This window comes from Geotrypetes seraphini, chromosome 19, assembly GCF_902459505.1.
Source record: "Geotrypetes seraphini chromosome 19, aGeoSer1.1, whole genome shotgun sequence".
NCBI lineage: Eukaryota > Metazoa > Chordata > Amphibia > Gymnophiona > Dermophiidae > Geotrypetes > Geotrypetes seraphini.
Genome location: NC_047102.1, coordinates 17082217 through 17088216, shown reverse-complemented (window position 1 = coordinate 17088216; position 6000 = coordinate 17082217). Strand labels below are relative to the sequence as shown.

At 44.9% G+C, this 6000-nt stretch overlaps 1 long non-coding RNA gene across 1 annotated transcript in view; it reads left to right on the top strand.

The window, feature by feature from the left end:
• The first annotated feature begins 1161 nt into the window (after positions 1-1161).
• LOC117352392 overlaps positions 1162-6000 on the top strand; it is a 219070-nt gene continuing 214231 nt past the window's right edge. The window contains exon 1 of the long non-coding RNA XR_004537670.1: positions 1162-1316. This is a non-coding gene — a long non-coding RNA (uncharacterized LOC117352392). The remainder of the gene's footprint in view (positions 1317-6000) is intronic.

The window sequence follows — 6000 nt, the reverse complement described above, 5'->3', positions numbered from 1 at the left end:
AGGCACTCTAACCACAACATCTATGGTGTTATGTATGAGCCCATCAAACCACTAGTCTACTGTCATATAGGTGCCACCTACAGCCATTAGGGCTATTGGGGTGGTAGACAGGTGGGTATAGTAGGTATTGGGGGAGTTTGTGAGGACTCGCCATAAATTATAAGGGGTGTATGATGAAAGTATATCTGATACCCTTTATGTGAAGTTCACAACAGTGCCCTCTAAGATGCCCCATTGTGCTGTTTGCATGTCTATGTGGTCAATTCATTAGAATTGTGCCTCCTCAATATCTAAATTGTGCTGATATGGATGTTTCTAACTAGGACATTTGTGTTGTTGAAAATGGTGAATAAATTTACACATCCTGGCAGTCTAGACATTTTGGCAGCCAAGATGTCCAAATAGGTGATTTTCCCCCCAAATTATTTGGGTGTTCTGTTCAAAAATGGACGTTTCTCCACTTCCGACTTTGGACGTCTTCTTGTCTTATCGAAAATGGTCCTCTACGGCTTTTGTCCCATGCTGTGCCTGGAAGAAAAAAATAAAAACCTTATTAAATCAGTCCAACACTGAAAAATGATGACCAATGACTAACTGTTCATACTGTAACAAACCTCCTACCAGCAGAGGTTTTGTTCCTATGAAAAGTGTAAAGTTTAGACAGCCTCAGTGCAGAAAAGCTGATCATGTCAGTGCCCTGGAACAGGCAGGCGATGACTATCTCTGGAATAGCCAGTATGAGACAGGGAAAGCTTGCACTCTTGTATAGAGCCTGGAAATCCTGGCAGGAGACTTTTACCTGAAATGCTTGCTGTTCTTATGGAAGAGGCAGAGAGAAGGCAGACAGTGAATGGAAGGAAGAGAATGACAAGAAGATGAGGAAAGCAGAAACAACAAAGGTAGAAATTTCTATTTCTTTTTTGCTAGAAATGTAATGTATGCTGTGTATAAAACTGCCTTACAAACCTGCCCCAAATTCCGCCCCCCCCCCCCCTGGTCCGTGGAAAAATTTGCTTCTATAAAAGAGGTCCTTGGTGTCAAAAAGGTTGGGGACCACTGCTCTAGAGAACTGATACCTCCCCCTAGCCAGGCAAAGGGGGCGTGGTTTTGAGCTCCCTAAACAGAAGCCAGGTTTTGACAAAGCAGAAAGGGATGTGCCCAGCAGAAGGAGCAGGAAATGGAAAGAGGCAGAGAAGAATGTTTGTTTTTCCCAGCCAGGCTCTGAGAGGCTGGAGGACTGAAACAAATGAATAACATTGAGATTATGGGTGAACCGGAACCTAGTGTGGAACTGCTGGAAATCAACTGCTGTAAAAGTAAGTATGCTGAATTGTGCCATTAACTCTTTGAGGAGGACATTGCCATTAATTGTGTTTTGTTTTAAGTATTTTTGTCTGGAAAAACGTGGCTTGTGTTGGCAGAAGTTTTCCTGCTTTTCTGTGCTATTGGGGTTCTTTTTTTTGTCTTTTCAAAACTAGCTCAGAGAAAACATTTGGTTGGGGTTTTTTGGTTTTTGTTCTGAGGTTTTAGCACTGAGGTGTGTTGGAACAGATGCAGCTAATTAGTAGCAGTGCAACAGCTGTGCCTGGAAGCCGTTCTGAATGTTGAGCCAGTCTGTGTTTAAGAACTGTCTTTTTCATGTCTGGTAGGTTCTAGACTGTAAAAGAGGAGAAGCTGATAATTCTACCTTGTGCTTCACTTAAACCCAGAGAGGGTTGTTTAAACCTAGGTGAACAGGAAAGCTGCCTTGTGCTAAGAACTTGCTTAACCTGTATAACAAGGGCAAAGACACTGCTAGAGTTAAGCATTGCCACTAGCTACTTTAAGAACCTGCCTGAAAATATTGCTGGACTATACCTCTTTGTATCTAATGTCCTTACCTGGCATAAATTCTGACAAAGGTTTTAAGATTCAACCCAGTGCCATAGCTGAAGTGCTTGGTTGCTAGTTGCTGGAGGAAAAGCTGGGGTTTTTTTTTGTTTGTTTGTTTACTGCTGAAATTCTTTGCTTTTGTTACTTTTGAAACGATGAAATTGTTCTGTGTGAGACAGGCTGCTTTGAATCCAAACACGAAGTTGTCAGCATAGCTATTGCAAGCTATAAGCATTTTTGGTTGCCCTAACCAATGTCAGCAAAGGCCTATGGGAAATTATATCAATCTGACTCTGGGATGTGGATGCAGATAGACCCTGAGTGCTCATGCACAGAATTCACATACAGAAAGCATCCAGGCAGACTGTTTCAAACAGCCCTAATTAAATTATGCTTAAAAGGTAACAAACCTACTTGCATCTAAGAGGTGCAAAGAGGTGCTAAGAAGATATGTTAATGTCTGATGCTTAGGATGGACAGCTTAAGATATACAATGGATCCAGGTGCACAGTCATGGTCAGAGGCATACTGGAAATTACATTTGACTTCAGTCTATTCTTCTCCTGTCTAGCACAGTTTACTAAGGATGGGGATGCTTAACTTTTATTGAAGTTCAATAGATTCTATATTTAGAATAAGTTTCCAAGCTATAAAAGGCTCCTCTTGCATCACCTCCCCCCCCCCCCCCCCCCCCCCCCCCCCCCCTCTCTTGCCTATCTCTGGAACCCAAAGCTTAGACCTTCACCCCCATCTTCCTCTCTCTCTTTCTGCCTCTCCCTGGAACTTCACGCTTCTCTCTGGACTCTGTAAGGCAGGGAAACTGCTTTGCTCTCTCCTTAATTGTAATGCTTATGAATATTACTTTTCTGTAATATATTCTTTATGCCATCACTTCTAGCTGTGCTTCTTCTTTGAGTCTGCTTCCTGGTGAATCTTCTGTGAAGGTATTGAACTCGGGACCTGGCGTTTGTAAGGGCGCCTCACATAACCCCTACAACCTAATATTGTGGGGGTGCTACCATCCTTACAGAAGTCTGGCCAGTGGCCAAGAATATTAAATCTTTCTAAGAACTTGGTGACGGGTCAAGACCACTCGGATAATGGAGCGCTGGCAGTCGTGCGCAGGATATCTGCACGCTGGATTTAAACAATATTTTAAAGCACTCCAAGGGTGTAGGGGGGGAACCCCTCCTTTATTTAGAACTGTTGGCGCTCCCATTGGAGGGGAACCCCCATTACAGAAGAAACAGTACTTTTTCCCTAAAAAAGAGGAAAAAAGGCTATATCCTCTATAATGGGGCGTTCCCCTCCCCAACGGGAGCGCCAACAGTTCTAAGTAAAGTGTGTTGGGGGGTCCTCGCCCAACCCCCCCCTCAGAGCACTTTAAAATACTGTTTAAATCCAGCACGCAGACGTCCTGCGCGCGATTGCGATTGTCTCACGCGTTTTCGTCTATGTACCAAGAACTTGAACCTTGGTGGAAATTGCCTTCTTTTGCTGGAAAGTGACATACCTAAAGTACTGGGGTTTAACTACAACATAGCCATTGCCAGGACTGAAGGGTATCCCAAGCTAAAGGGGACATGTCGGGCAAGTATTTTGTCGCAACCCAGGTAGTCTGCTGCGCTCATCAGAGACCCCGGGTTGTGACAATACCAATAAAGATGAAAATTTATAGTAGAATAGCTAACTTGGATACTTGATATTAACTAATTCAGAACTATTAAATTTGCCAGAAAGGGGCCAAGATGACTTCCAATCAAGAACACAAGAATAGCCATATTGGGGCAAACCGATGGGCCATATAGCTCAGTATCCTGCTTCCAATAGTGGTCAATTCATCTCCCCAGTGGGGAGGTGGACCCAAAAGATGGTGGGCAGGACGAAGCCAGAGGAAACTCTGGTGGAGGGCCTAATGTGCAAATCGGTCGTCTGACCTGGGTATAGGGGGTGAAAGACTAATTGAACCATCAAGATAGCTGGCGCTCATCACTCTCCGCATGAATTTTTTTCCGGTAAAGCATCCTTCCTCCCCTTTTTCCACTATCATGGAATTCCTCGAATCCTAATACCACCAGATCCACCCCAAAATTCAAACTATCCTTCCCCTCATTAAAAGGCATATCCCATCCAGGAAAACTAGGGACATCCCTCTCCTTCAGAATCACAGAGCTCTGGAATCACCTTACTACTCCACTTCGGAATCTGGGCTCCCTCCAACTTTTCCAAAAACATCTGAAAACTTGGCTATTCTCAAAAATGTAATACTTCTGCCCTCTTTGGTATACTATGTCCCTCTAAACATTCTCTTTACTAAGTACTGTAACCCTTTATTGGAGTTCCTTCTCTATATCAATTCCTGTAAACCGTGCTGAGCTCTACGATTGTGGAGAGGATTTGGTATACAAACTTAAGGTTTAGTTTAGTTTAGATTAGAGGTCTGTACGTTTCTTTTCTGCCTATTGACTCCTTCTCACCCTTCAGTCCTCCCCTATCAATATTCTACCTTACTCTTATCCTCTCATTTTCTCCCATTCAGTGGTGCAGTAAGGGTGGGGGGCGGTCTGCCCCGGGTGCTGTCATGGTGTAGGCACCGGCACCCCCCTTCCCTTTCCCCATACCTCTAGTTGTTCATCAATGTAAGCAACAACTTCAACGTGCTCCTCGCGACCGCATCGGCTCCCACTAATGTCACGTCTAGGTGCCACGCATAGGAAGTGTCATCAGAGGGAGAGCCAACGTGGTTGCGAGAATCACATTGATGTCTCAGCAGGGGGGTTGAGAAAGGAGCAGGGGAGAGTGGGGATGCGGGCGGGGAGGGGCACCTCTGACCCTCGCTACGCCACTGCTGCCATTCCTTCCTCAGCCTCTTATTCCCTTCTTTCATCTATTCTCCCTTTTCCACCCTTTCCAGCCGTCACCTGTCTCTCACTGCCTTACCAGCCCCAACTCCTTTTCTGTCTATGTTGCCAGTCTCTTTCTTCTGTCAATTATTTGCATCCAGTCCCTAAATGCTCACTTTTTTTCATTTTCACAACTTTATTTCCATCTTTCTCTCACTCAGTTCCTTGTCAACCTTCCCCCCTCCCTTGGCTCTGCCACATAGTTCCACCATGCCCATTACCCTTCACTTTTCCTTTTTCTCTCTCTAATCCATCATCGCACCCTTTTCCCTGCCTCCCAATCCAGCATCTCCCTCTTTTTCTCTTCACCTAAGTCTCGTATCTTATTTTTATCTGGTAAGATATTGTATAACATAAAGTCCCTCCTATCTGTGCCCTAGGGGTCACTCGGAGAAATTGAAAGGGGACAGGTTTAGAACAAATGCTAGGAAGTTCTTTTTTTACCCAGAGGGTGGTGGACACATGGAACGCTCTTCCAGAGGTTGTGATAGGCCAGCCCACAGTACAGGGGTTCAAGGAAGGTTTGGATAGGTTCCTAAACGATAATGGGATTGAGGGGTACAGATAGAAGCAGAGGTAGGTTATAAAAATGGTCAGAAATCACTTCACAGGTCAAGGACCTGGTGGGCCACCGTGGGAGCGGACCGCTGGGCGTGATGGACCTCTGGTCTGACCCAGTGGAGGCAACTTCTTATGTTCTTATGTTCTCTTCACCTGCCAACTCCCAATTCCGTCCCTTCTGCCTTGCTGCGCTGGGTGTTTGGAAAAAAGCTGCCCAAATCCCTATGGCGGGCTCCATCTCTGGCAGTGTTCAAGGTCCGTTTAAAAGCCCACCTCTTTGAGAGCGCTTTCGACTCCTAGCTCCTCTCACCTTGGGTCCTGCATCCCCTACCCTCTATGTCATGTCTTGTCTGTCCAAGTTAGATTGGAAAGCCCTTCCAAGCAGCGCCCGTCCATAAATGTCAAAATGTACAGCGCTGCGTACGGCCTTCCAGCACTATATAAGTGATTGGTAGTAGTAATAAAGGAGCTACACAACAAAATGCACTTTTCATAGTAGCTTTGTGCTTCTCTTTCATTGCAAAGTTTAGTAAAGCAGTTTATCTTGGAAAGATCTTACTGCCCTTGATGGACTGTACAGAATTGGCATTGATGACGGATAGTAAGATAATCCAGTATTTTGAGTCTGAAAAGTCAGAAACATAATCTTAAATCTAACCTAGGA